The sequence below is a fragment of the Mustela nivalis genome (genome assembly GCF_964662115.1).
Source record: "Mustela nivalis genome assembly, contig: HAP1_SCAFFOLD_379, whole genome shotgun sequence".
In the NCBI taxonomy this organism is placed as follows: Eukaryota; Metazoa; Chordata; class Mammalia; order Carnivora; family Mustelidae; genus Mustela; species Mustela nivalis.
This window is the reverse complement of record NW_028136271.1, coordinates 656448-668824: the sequence shown is the minus strand read 5'-3', so window position 1 is coordinate 668824 and position 12377 is coordinate 656448. Positions and strand designations below refer to the sequence as shown.

Below are 12377 nucleotides of genomic sequence, written 5' to 3'. Positions count from 1 at the left end.
GAGAACAAAGCAGAAGAAAACGGTGTTCATTTTCTTCCTGAGGCTGCCCTTCCTCGATACTGCTACTTGGTTTTACTACCTGCTTTTCTCCCTGGGCTTTCTTGACAAAACATGGTTCCACTACTTTTACCTTCTTCTAAGTGTTTGACAGAGTCGTTTGCTTTCAACATGGAGTTTGAGCAAAATGGACTATTGTTTTAAAATATTCTATCATGTGTGCTGTAATATATCATCCTGGACATGATACAAATGCTATGATAAAAAGAGGAGATGCTTTTAAAGTGATCACCAGAGTTGTGAAATTCATTGGCATAATCCTTCTTTTTTTTTTTTTTAAGATTTTATTTATTTATTTGACAGACAGAGATCACAAGTAGGCAGAGAGGCAGGCAGAGAGAGGAGGAAGCAGGCTCCCTGCAGAGCAGAAAGCCCGATGCGGGGCTCAATCCCAGGACCCTGGGATCATGACCTGAGCTGAGGGCAGAGGCTTAACCCACTGAGCCACCCAGGCGCCCCGAAATGATCCTTCTTTTGAGGGTCATAATTCATTTAATTTTTTTCTGCTCCAGCTTAACCTTCGCAGTCTTCAGTTGTTATGTGCATTAGACACAGTATTAGCAGTAGTGGCAGTAAAAATACTCCTGTCACCCTTTACAGGTACCATTTTACTAGCATCGCCTTACCACTGTAGCAGCTTTAAACCCTGTTTCCACCCTGTTCATTCCTTTAAATGCCTTTTCTCTCTGGCTTTCCTTAAAACCTTTTCTTAGTTTTTGGTGTTCTATAGCTTTACCACAAAATGTTTAATTGAAGATTTCTCATCTTGCTTGGTATCTGTGCATTTCCTGTATTTCTGGATTTATCATTTCTGTAATATCCTCAGCTGTTTTCTTCTGAAATGTTGACTCTGTCCTTCTGCTGTACTTCCCAGGATTCGTATTTAAACCTCCCGTCTGTTGTTCGTGTCTCTCAAGCTCGCGTTCATCCTCTTCTCCTGCCTCCTTGTGTTGCATTCTGGGGAATGTCTTCACTTCTTGGTGCAGTGTTGTGAAGTCCTTCATTCGGGGCTCATCTACTGCCCCACCATTCTGGTGTGTTTTCTGTTGTGTTTTACGTCTCAGTGATTTTTGGTCCCTGTTTAACTTCCTTCAGTTCCATGTTCACACTTGGCCTGTTGCTTTTGATAGGCTCTTGATCCTTCTTCATTTTTAAACCTCTTTTGTGTTCTTAAACAATTAACATGCAATATTTTCTATTCTGTATCTGATCATTCCAGTGTCTGAAGTCTTCATTTTCCCTCAGTCTTCTGTCTCTCACAGTGGCCTCATTTCTTGCATGCTCTGGGAAGGGATTTTGAGACCAGATTTATTGGAACATAGATGTAATCTCTTTTAATTCTGTTTTTTGGTGGTTTTTTGTTTGTTTGTTTTTTCCTGGAGGGTTTGTCTTTCCTTTGCCAGGAGGCTGGGAGTGTTCTTGGTTGGGATCACTTTGGTCCCATTTGAGGGTCCTGGTTTATTAAGGAAATCTCAGGTTCAGTTCCCCCAACTTACCCTGTGGTGGGAACGGGGTCTGGAGGGCACAGGCCTGTAGAGATCCTGCAGTGAAAATGGCATTTGTTCTCTGGCACCCTGATTTGTTTCTCTTGAGCTTGTTGCTTACAGATCAGGTTTTGGCTCACTTGTTTCTGCCACCTCCCTCTTCCTGCTTTTTTTCCTACCGTTTTCTAAGTCCTTTGTTAGTTTTCCGATGTCCTCTAAAGCCCAGAAATGTTTTGTGAATTCCATTTGCCATCACTAATTGCAAGTCTCATCCTGCAGCAGGAAGGCCAGAGCCAGACACTGTAATGCTCTACCTCCCACAGAGGAGATTTTAATACCCTCTCCTCGTGTTCAGAAATTCTAGATTGGAGATGGAGTTATGGATACATTACCATCTACAGAGGATTAGTTGCCTATATAATAGAACAAGTATGCATTATTCTAATCTTCCTAAAACTTCCATTTTGCATAATAAATATGAATGAATAAGGAGCCCGCATTACTTTAGTTTATGCGGATGTTCTCTTTCTGTCTCTGGCTTTAGATGTTAGGTTGTAATTTGTATGGTTCATTCTGAAAATTGGGTAACTTCATTCTTTTTTTCCATATGTTGGTGCCATATAAAGTGATGATTTATGGAGATTCAGAGGTAAATATTTATCAACATCTAAATAATTGGGGAAGGCTTCCTTTACAAAAGGTAGAATTATTAAGATCTGTTTAATCACAGAAGGGATATCCTGTAAAGCTAGCCCATAAATAAAAAGTGGATCAGAAGAAAGCAGAGAGAGGAGAGAATTTGGAAGGAGCACGTGTAGGGACACCTACTGCCTATCCCTGTAAGTCAGGGGCAATCCGGAAGGGAAACCTTGTGAAAGGAGGCAGTAGTGTTTAGATGTAATGAGCTACTGGAAACCTCACAGTGTTCTGGTGAAGCAAGTGGTGTGCAATCAATTCCGCCAGCCCAGTTGAAGTTGTGGCTTCAGGCAGCAAGCGAGCAGGCCTTTCTGTCTGCCTTTATCTCCAGTGGGAGCGACTTGTCCTCCTTGAAGTCAGCCTCCAGACATCTTTTCCTGTCGCTACACGTCTGTGCATCACTGAGAATTTCTGCAGTTGCTGCTTCATGGAGATATTTGTCAATTTTGGGTTTTGTTTTTTTTTTTTTTGTTTTTTTTTTTTTTTTTTTTTTTTTTAATTTATTTTTTATTTTCAGCATAACAGTGTTCATTATTTTTCACCACACCCAGTGCTCCATGCAATTCGTGCCCTTTATAATACCCACCACCTAGTACCCCAAACTCCCACCCCCCACCCCTTCAAAATCCTCAGATTGTTTTTCAGAGTCCATAGTCTCTCATGGTTCACCTCCCCTTCCAATTTCCCCCAACTCCCTTCTCCTCTCTAACTCCCCATGTCTCCATGCTATTTGTTATGCTCCACAAATAAGTGAAACCATATGATAATTGACTCTCTCTGCTTGACTTATTTCACTCAGCATAATAATCTCTTCCAGTCCCGTCCATGCTGCTACAAAAGTTGGGTATTTGTCCTTTCTTTTTTTTTTTTTTTTTTATAAACATATATTTTTATCCCCAGGGGTACAGGTCTGTGAATCACCAGGTTTACACACTTCACAGCACTCACCAAAGCACATACCCTCCCCAATGTCCATAATCCCACCCCCTTCTCCCAAACCCCCTCCCCCCAGCAACCCTCAGTTTGTTTTGTGAGATTAAGAGTCACTTATGGTTTGTCTCCCTCCCAATCCCATCTTGTTTCATTGATTCTTCTCCTACCCACTTAAGCCTCCATGTTGCATCACCACTTCCTCATATCAGGGAGATCATATGATAGTTGTCTTTCTCTGCTTGACTTATTTCGCTAAGCATGATACGCTCTAGTTCCATCCATGTTGTCGCAAATGGCAAGATTTCATTTCTTTTGATGGCTGCATAGTATTCCATTGTGTATATATACCACATCTTCTTGATCCATTCATCTGTGGATGGACATCTAGGTTCTTTCCATAGTTTGGCTATTGTGGACATTGCTGCTATAAACATTCGGGTGCATGTGCCCCTTTGGATCACTACATTTGTATCTTTAGGGTAAATACCCAATAGTGCAATTGCTGGGTCATAGGGCAGTTCTATTTTCAACATTCTGAGGAACCTCCATGCTGTTTTCCAGAGTGGCTGCACCAGCTTGCATTCCCACCAACAGTGTAGGAGGGTTCCCCTTTCTCCGCATCCTCGCCAGCATCTGTCATTTCCTGACTTGTTGATTTTAGCCATTCTGACTGGTGTGAGGTGATATCTCATTGTGGTTTTGATTTGTATTTCCCTGATGCCGAGTGATATGGAGCACTTTTTCATGTGTCTGTTGGCCATCTGGATGTCTTCTTTGCAGAAATGTCTGTTCATGTCCTCTGCCCATTTCTTGATTGGATTATTTGTTCTTTGGGTGTTGAGTTTGCTAAGTTCTTTATAGATTCTGGACACTAGTCCTTTATCTGATATGTCGTTTGCAAATATCTTCTCCCATTCTGTCAGTTGTCTTTTGATTTTGTTAACTGTTTCCTTTGCTGTGCAAAAGCTTTTGATCTTGATGAAATCCCAATAGTTCATTTTTTCCCTTGCTTCCCTTGCCTTTTGCGTTGTTCCTAGGAAGATGTTGCTGCGGCAGAGGTCGAAGAGGTTGCTGCCTGAGTTCTCCTCAAGGATTTTGATGGATTCCTTTCGCACATTGAGGTCCTTCATCCATTTTGAGTCTATTTTTGTGTGTGGTGTAAGGAAATGGTCCAATTTCATTTTTCTGCATGTGGCTGTCCAATTTTCCCAGCACCATTTATTGAAGAGGCTGTCTTTTTTCCATTGGACATTCTTTCCTGCTTTGTCGAAGATGAGTTGACCATAGATTTGAGGGTCTATTTCTGGGCTCTCTATTCTATTCCATTGATCTATGTGTCTGTTTTTGTGCCAGTACCATGCTGTCTTGATGATGACAGCTTTGTAATAGAGCTTGAAGTCCGGAATTGTGATGCCACCAACGTTGGCTTTTTTTTTCAATATCCCTTTGGCTATTCGAGGTCTTTTCTGGTTCCATATAAATTTTAGCATTATTTGTTCCATTTCTTTGAAAAAGATGGATGGTACTTTGATAGGAATTGCATTAAATGTGTAGATTGCTTTAGGTAGCATAGACATTTTCACAATATTTATTCTTCCAATCCAGGAGCATGGAACATTTTTCCATTTCTTTGTGTCTTCCTCAATTTCTTTCATGAGTACTTTATAGTTTTCTAAGTATAGATTCTGTGTCTCTTTGGTTAGGTTAATTCCTAGGTATCTTATGGTTTTGGATGCAATTGTAAATGGGATTGACTCCTTAATATCTCTTTCTTCTGTCTTGCTGTTGGTGTAGAGAAATGCAACTGATTTCTGTGCATTGATTTTATATCCTGACACTTTACTGAATTCCTGTATAAGTTCTAGCAGTTTTTGAGTGGAGTCTTTTGGGTTTTCCACATATAGTATCATATCATCTGCAAAGAGTGATAATTTGACTTCTTCTTTGCCAATTTGGATGCCTTTAATTTCCTTTTGTTGTCTGATTGCTGAGGCTAGGACCTCTAGTACTATGTTGAATAGCAGTGGTGATAAAGGACATCCCTGCCGTGTTCCTGACCTTAGTGGAAAAGCTTTCAGTTTTTCTCCATTGAGAATGATATTTGCGGTGGGTTTTTCATAGATGGCTTTGATGATATTGAGGTATGTGCCCTCTATCCCTACACTTTGAAGAGTTTTGATCAGGAAGGGATGCTGTACTTTGTCAAATGCTTTTTCAGCATCTATTGAGAGTATCATATGGTTCTTGTTCTTTCTTTTATTGATGTGTTGTATCACATTGACTGATTTGCGGATGTTGAACCAACCTTGCAGCCCTGGAATAAATCCCACTTGGTCGTGGTGAATAATCTTTTTAATGTACTGTTGAATCCTATTGGCTAGTATTTTGTTGAGTATTTTCGCATCTGTGTTCATCAAGGATATCGGTCTATAGCTCTCTTTTTTGGTGGGATCCTTGTCTGGTTTTGGGATCAAGGTGATGCTGGCCTCATAAAATGAGTTTGGTAGTTTTCCTTCCATTTCTATTTTTTGGAACAGTTTCAGGAGAATAGGAATTAGTTCTTCTTTAAATGTTTGGTAGAATTCCCCCGGGAAGCCATCTGGCCCTGGGCTTTTGTTTGTTTGGAGATTTTTAATGACTGTTTCAATCTCCTTACTGGTTATGGGTCTGTTCAGGCTTTCTATTTCTTCCTGGTTCAGTTGTGGTAGTTTATATGTTTCTAGGAATGCATCCATTTCTTCCAGATTGTCAAATTTATTGCCGTAGAGTTGCTCATAGTATGTTCTTATAATAGTTTGTATTTCTTTGGTGTTAGTTGTGATCTCTCCTCTTTCATTCATGATTTTATTTATTTGGGTCCTTTCTCTTTTCTTTTTGATAAGTCGGGCCAGGGGTTTATCAATTTTATTAATTCTTTCAAAGAACCAGCTCCTACTTTCGTTGATTTTTTCTATTGTTTTTTTGGTTTCTATTTCATTGATTTCTGCTCTGATCTTTATGATTTCTCTTCTCCTGCTGGGCTTAGGGTTTCTTTCTTGTTCTTTCTCCAGCTCCTTTAGGTGTAGGGTTAGGTTGTGTACCTGAGACCTTTCTTGTTTCTTGAGAAAGGCTTGTACCGCTATATATTTTCCTCTCAGGACTGCCTTTATTGTGTCCCACAGATTTTGAACCGTTGTATTTTCATTATCATTTGTTTCCATGATTTTTTTCAATTCTTCTTTAATTTCCCGGTTGACCCATTCATTCTTTAGAAGGATACTGTTTAGTCTCCATGTATTTGGGTTCTTTCCAAACTTCCTTTTGTGGTTGAGTTCTAGCTTTAGAGCATTGTGGTCTGAAAATATGCAGGGAATGATCCCAATCTTTTGATACCGGTTGAGTCCTGATTTAGGACCGAGGATGTGATCTATTCTAGAGAATGTTCCATGTGCACTAGAGAAGAATGTGTATTCTGTTGCTTTGGGATGAAATGTTCTGAATATATCTGTGATGTCCATCTGGTCCAGTGTGTCGTTTAAGGCCTTTATTTCCTTGCTGATCTTTTGCTTGGATGACCTGTCCATTTCAGTGAGGGGAGTGTTAAAGTCCCCTACTATTATTGTATTGTTGTTGATGTGTTTCTTTGATTTTGTTATTAATTGGTTTATATAGTTGGCTGCTCCCACGTTGGGGGCATAGATATTTAAAATTGTTAAATCTTCTTGTTGGACAGACCCTTTGAGTATGATATAGTGTCCTTCCTCATCTCTTATTATAGTCTTTGGCTTAAAATCTAATTGATCTGATATAAGGATTGCCACTCCTGCTTTCTTCTGATGTCCATTAGCATGGTAAATTCTTTTCCACCCCCTCACTTTAAATCTGGAGGTGTCTTCGGGCTTAAAATGAGTTTCTTGGAGGCAACATATAGATGGGTTTTGTTTTTTTATCCATTCTGATACACTGTGTCTTTTGACAGGGGCATTTAGCCCATTCACATTTAGGGTAACTATTGAGAGATATGAATTTAGTGCCATTGTATTGCCTGTAAGGTGACTGTTATTGTATATGGTCTCTGTTCCTTTCTGATCTACCACTTGTAGGCTCTCTCTTTGCTTAGAGGACCCCTTTCAATATTTCCTGTAGAGCTGGTTTGGTATTTGCAAATTCTTTCAGTTGTTGTTTGTCCTGGAAGCTTTTAATCTCTCCTTCTATTTTCAATGATAGCCTAGCTGGATATAGTATTCTGGGCTGCATGTTTTTCTCGTTTAGTGCTCTAAAAATATCATGCCAGCTCTTTCTGGCCTGCCAGGTCTCTGTGGATAAGTCAGCTGCCAATCTAATATTTTTACCATTGTATGTTACAGACTTCTTTTCCCGGGCTGCTTTCAGGATTTTCTCTTTGTCACTGAGACTTGTAAATTTTACTATTAGGTGACGGGGTGTGGGCCTATTCTTATTGATGTTGAGGGGCGTTCTCTGAACCTCCTGAATTTTGATGCTCGTTCCCTTTGCCATATTGGGGAAATTCTCCCCAATAATTCTCTCCAGTATACCTTCTGCTCCCCTCTCTCTTTCTTCTTCTTCTGGAATCCCAATTATTCTAATGTTGTTTCGTCTTATGGTGTCACTTAATTCTCGAATTCTCCCCTCGTGGTCCAGTAGCTGTTTGTCCCTCTTTTGCTCAGCTTCTTTATTCTCTGTCATTTGGTCTTCTATATCACTAATTCTTTCTTCTGCCTCATTTATCCTAGCAGTGAGAGCCTCCATTTTTGATTGCACCTCATTAATAGCTTTTTTGATTTCAACTTGGTTAGATTTTAGTTCTTTTATTTCTCCAGAAAGGGCTTTTATATCTCTCGAGAGGGTTTCTCTAATATCTTCCATGCCTTTTTCGAGCCCGGCTAGAACCTTGAGAATTGTCATTCTGAACTCTAGATCTGACATATTACCGATGTCTGTATTGATTAGGTCCCTAGCCTTTGGTACTGCCTCTTGTTCTTTTTTTTGCGTTGAATTTTTACGTCTTGTCATTTTGGCCAGATAAGAGTAAATGAAGGGGCAAGTAAAATACTAAAAGGGTGGCAACAACCCCAGGAAAATATGCTTTAACTAAATTAGAAGAGATCCAAAATCGTGAGTGGGGAGAAAGGGGATAAAAAGAGGTTCAAAAAGGATGAAAGAAAAAAAAAGAAAAGAAAAAAAATTTTTTTAAAAAAAGAAAACACCTGAGAAAAATGTAAAAAAGAAAATATATATATATATTAGATAAACTAGTAAAAAATCGTTAAAAAAGAAAAAGGTAACAGTTAAAAAAAAAAAATTTTTTACCCGAAGGCGAGAAGAAAAAGAAAAAAAGAAAAAAAAAAATGAAAAAGAAAAAATTAAATTAACTGCAAGACTAAAAAAAAATCACAGGAAAAAAGCCATGAGTTCCGTGCTTTGCTTTCTCCTCCTCTGGAATTCTGCTGCTCTCCTTGGTATTGAAACCGCACTCCTTGGTAGGTGAACTTGGTCTCGGCTGGATTTCTTGTTGATCTTCTGGGGGAGGGGCCTGTTGTAGTGATTCTCAAGTGTCTTTGCCCCAGGCGGAATTACACCGCCCTTACCCGGGGCCGGGGTGAGTAATCCGCTCGGGTTTGCTTTCAGGAGCTTTTGTTCCCTGAGCGCTTTCCGTAGAGTTCCGGAGGACGGGAATACAAATGGCGGCCTCCTGGTCTCCGGCCCGGAGGAGCCGAGAGCCCAGGGCCCCACTCCTCAGTGCGCCCTCAGAGAACAGCGCCCAGTTACTCCCGTCTGCCTGACCTCCGGCCGCGCTCCGAGCTCACCGAGCCTGCGACCGGTTCAAGGTAACACCGAGCTGTGAGCTTACTGTCGGCTCTGTCTCTGTAGCCGGCTTTCCCGTTCCAATACCCGCAAGCTCTGCGACACTCAGACACCCCCGATCCTTCTGTGACCCTGCGGGACCTGAGGCCACGCTGACCCCGCGTGGGCTTCGCCCCGGTTTAGCCTCTGGACTGATGTCCCTCAGCGGAACAGACTTTTAAAAGTCCTGATTTTGTGCGCGGTTGCTCCGCCGCTTGCCGGGAGCCGGCCCCTCCCCCCGGGGTCTATCTTCCCGTCGCTTTGGATTCACTTCTCCGCCGGTCCTACCTTTCAGAAAGTGGTTGTTTTTCTGTTTCCAGAATTGCTCTTCTTCTTCTCTTCGGTCTGCCGATGGATTTTCAGGTGTTTGCAATCTTTAGATAAGCTATCTAGCTGATCTCCGGCTAGCTGAAGCAGTCTCAGCTTGCTACTTCTCCGCCATCTTGACTCCTCCCCCCCGTTTGTTTTGTTTTTTACCGAGGTTCACTTGCTAACTTTTCTCTTCTCTTAAAAAAATATATATATATTTAATCTACGGGTGCCTGGGTGGCTCAGTGGGTTAAAGCCTCTGCCTTCGGCTTGGCTCGAAGGCATGATCCCAGGGTCCTAAGATTGAGCCCCACATCAGGCTCTCTGCTCAGCAGGGAGCCTGCTTCCCTTCCTCTCTCTCTGCCTGCCTCTCTGCCTATTTGTGATCTCTGTCTGCCAAATAAATAAATAAAATCTCTAAAAAATATATGTGTTTAATCTAGGGGCACCTGGGTGGCTAAGTGGGTGGGTTAAGCCTGTCTCTTCAGCTCAGGTTATGATCTCAGGGTCCTGGGATTGAGTCCTGCATCAGCAGGGAGCCCTCTTCCTCCTCCTCTCTCTCTCTCTCTCTCTCTCTCTCTCTCTGCCTCTCTGCCTACTTGTGATCTCTCTCTGTCAAATAAATAAGTAAGTAAATAAATCTTTTAAAAATATATATATAATCTCTTCCAGAAAGAGATTATGCTGAGTGAAATAAGTCAAGCAGAGAGAGTCAATTATCATATGGTTTCACTTATTTGTGGAGCATTACAAATAGCATGGTGGACAAGGGGAGATGGAGAGAAGGGAGTTGAGGGAAACTGGAAGGGGAGGTGAACCATGACAGACTATGGACTCTGAAAAATAATCTGAGGGTTTTGAAGGGGTAGGGGGTGGGAGGTTGGGGGAACCAGGTGGTGGGTATTAGAGAGGGCACGGATTGCATGGAGCACTGGGTGTGGTGCAAAAACAACGAATACTGTTACACTGAAAAAAAATATATATATATATTTCTTCTATCATTACCATGTATTTCAAATGGTAGTGGGGGATGATGGTGTGGGACCACATGAAGTGAATTTACACTGCCATCTTGACCACAATATAAGTGTCGTACACAGCCGTCCTGTGTCCCCTTTCCTTCTGAAATGGATTCTCTCTTCCCAGCTGTTATCAATAGAAGACAAGGGTCTTTGTTCTTGTAGGTGACTTGTCCAAGATCGCACAGCTTTCGAGGTTTAACCTTTGGTCTGATTGTAGGACCCATTTTCTTTAACTCAGTGCCATGCAACCTACGATGTAGGAGTCTCAATACTCTCCTGCTTTTGAAGCTGTACTCCACAGGCCACGTCTACCAGTGCATATCTATTCTTGTCTAGTTCACTCATTTATTGCACACATTTACTGGATGCCAGCTATGTGTTTCAGGCACCTTTCTAGGTGCTGGAGATATGGCAGTGGGCAAGTCAAACACAACCCTCTGCCCTCATTGAGCATGTTCCATTTCCTACTACTGGAAGCATCCACCAGGAACAATGGACTTATGCCAGAAGTCCAGCAATGATATGAGTTCCAGAAATTTCTGAATGGTTCTTTGTGGAAGTGATGATTTGGCGGCAGCCCTCGAGGTAGCTACCTGCACAGGCAAAAAAAAAGGAGGGCTGGTGTAGAAATGCCTGATGAATGGGCTTCAAGGTCAAATAACTGAGCCAGGTCTTTAAGGTCTTATTTAGCTCTGAGATTTTTCAAGAACTTTCCATGATACATATGCATATTATAGAAAAAACCCTATTCAAAGCACACTGTAAATTTGGAGGACGATTGTCTTTGCATTATTTTTGTGATTAAATGACAGTTGATGATACAGGCACTGTTGTAAGTCACTTATCCCTGTGCCAGCACTTTGTGGTAAATTCTTTTATCATCCTTATTTTTCAGAGGTAGAGACTGATGCAAACGGAGAAGTTAGGTGGTTCTCCATTGGCCACAGCTAAGCTAGCGAAAAGCAAAAAGCAGAGCCTGCATTGGAACCAGGCACTGTGGCTCCAGACCACAACTCTTCACCCTTGGGCTTCTTGCAGCACGCCTGCTTCCTTGTCACTAAGAACTTGGTGCAAGAGTTTAACGGTACCTTTAACTTCTAGTTTTTCTTTCTCAGAACTGAATCTGCATTGCAGTGCATCTCTGCATAATCATGTGTTTAATTTTGTCACCTTTAATTTTGTTTTTAGGTAAGATCTGAAGAAGTCAATCTGTTTCTTCTGTGGCTTCAAGAACTTCAGACAAACGTTGCAGAAGAGCAGGTGCTGATTTTTGCTTGCCTCGTGCCTGGTTTCCCATCGATTATGTCATCCAGAGGGACCTGCATGGTGGAGACACTCATCAGTCCTAGCCCTGGTGTGGCGGATGGTGAGGAACAATTTAGCCAGCCTTACAGGTTGAAATGACGCTGGAAGTTCTCTTGAGGGATTCCTCAGCTTGTCATGATCCTGAATAGAACCCTTTATTTTATAGATGGGTTTGGAGGAGGAATTATCCCCTGCTCTTGTTCACAGTAATGTCTTACAGACATAAGAATAGAAAGAATTAGAGCCTTTTTTATATGCAATGAGGAAGGGAGACATTTACTGAAGTGGTGGAAACAGGAATGGAAGGGAGGACTCAGATGTTGGAAACAGCAGGAAGTGGAGACACATCATGTATCTGGAGTGTTTTCTTGGCTGTGAATGAAATTTAAATCTGCCATCCAAAACTACTGTTTATTGTCCTCAGCATGATTGTTTCACGAGTGGACATTCATCTGCTCACCCAGCTGTGTATTTTCATGCCGCATTCATGGAAAGACAGTAGCTGCTTCCTGGGAAAGTCATGGCAACCATCTGTGTCCCATGAGTTTTTAAGGAACTTGCCAGTTAGGGCCAATGATTGATTAATGCACATCACTTTATTGCGCAAATACAGGTATTTGATCCTTAGGCTGACCGAAGCAGAATTTGGCAGAGAGAAGAATAGTTTAGAGAGAGAGGTGGCTTCATGGGACTTTGTACTGTATTTCCAACCCCTTGATGCTCGCTG

At 41.6% G+C, this 12377-nt stretch overlaps 1 protein-coding gene and 1 long non-coding RNA gene across 5 annotated transcripts in view; both read left to right on the top strand.

Moving 5' to 3' along the window:
* LOC309857099 (conserved oligomeric Golgi complex subunit 2-like) overlaps positions 1–12377 on the top strand; it is a 141251-nt gene that overhangs the window by 75779 nt on the left and 53095 nt on the right. The window lies entirely within an intron of this gene.
* Positions 1–12377, top strand: part of LOC309857100 — a 42338-nt gene that overhangs the window by 17690 nt on the left and 12271 nt on the right. For both annotated transcript variants that reach the window (XR_014307481.1, XR_014307482.1), the window contains exons 4-5: positions 11241–11429; positions 11534–11711. This is a non-coding gene — a long non-coding RNA (uncharacterized lncRNA). The remainder of the gene's footprint in view (positions 1–11240; positions 11430–11533; positions 11712–12377) is intronic.